Source organism: Echinops telfairi, unplaced genomic scaffold (genome assembly GCF_000313985.2).
Source record: "Echinops telfairi isolate 266 unplaced genomic scaffold, ASM31398v2 ScPeMD7_2010;HRSCAF=2546, whole genome shotgun sequence".
In the NCBI taxonomy this organism is placed as follows: Eukaryota; Metazoa; Chordata; class Mammalia; order Afrosoricida; family Tenrecidae; genus Echinops; species Echinops telfairi.
The window spans coordinates 21,583,544-21,584,440 of NW_022105908.1; the positions used below are offsets into that span (position 1 = coordinate 21,583,544).

Consider the following 897-nt stretch of genomic DNA (forward strand, 5'->3'; position numbering starts at 1 on the left):
AAAAGAACCGTATGCATAATATACTCTCCATTAAAAAAATAAACATGTCGTGCTCCCTTCGGCAGCACATATACTAAAATTGGAACGATACAGAGAAGATTAGCATGGCCCCTGCGCAAGGATGACACGCAAATTCGTGAAGCATTCCATATTAAAAAAAATAAAAAATAAACATGTCCAGAAAACGAGAGAGAGAAAAAAGATGATGTTCAAGGGTACACTCTTTCCACTCTGTGCCTGACCACAAATGAAAGAATTTCTTCAGCTGCATGATTAAGTTCCCCTGAAAGTTAGTAAGCATTACAGAAATAACTTAAATAACTTAAAATAAAGTCAGAACTTCCGGTGAGATTAAAGATAGAGCTCTCTGGCACTCTCTCCCTGCCCTCTCGGCCCGGCCCGGGCTGTGCCTGGATCTGGCTGTTGAGATCATGGCCATCCGGGAGCTTCCTTGGAGCAGCACCAAACTTATGGTGATTCCATATGCAAAGAACGAATGCGGAATCGTTGCGTGCCATCTCCGTGACAGACCTGTCTGTTGTTGGGTGAACACGGAGCCATGGGGCCGCAGATGCCAAGTTGGGTTGCCCGAGCTGCAGTAGCGGCTGGCCCAACAAGATCTAGAGGGGATGACTTGAAAGGGTTGGGCACATTATGAGAGAGACTGGTTTGTAGGAAGGATGTGGCACCAAGGTGGGAGGAAGCTTCTTAACCACCTTCAATATGCAGGTGCAGAGCCTTCCTTCAGATGCTTGCTGGTGACGATCAAGAATTGTAGCCTTCCGTTTGGATTACAGATCACGGTAAAGAAGACCAAACTCTCACTGCTGGACCAATCAATAGCGTAATGAGAGAGAGAAGGAAAGATTAAAGATAGAATTGGGACTCTACCTGTGA

At 45.6% G+C, this 897-nt stretch overlaps 1 non-coding gene across 1 annotated transcript; it reads left to right on the forward strand.

Moving 5' to 3' along the window:
* Positions 1 to 49: 49 nt before the first annotated feature.
* Positions 50 to 156, forward strand: LOC115870596. Its single transcript, XR_004046786.1, has one exon. It is a non-coding gene; the product is annotated as a U6 spliceosomal RNA (small nuclear RNA).
* Positions 157 to 897: the final 741 nt, after the last annotated feature.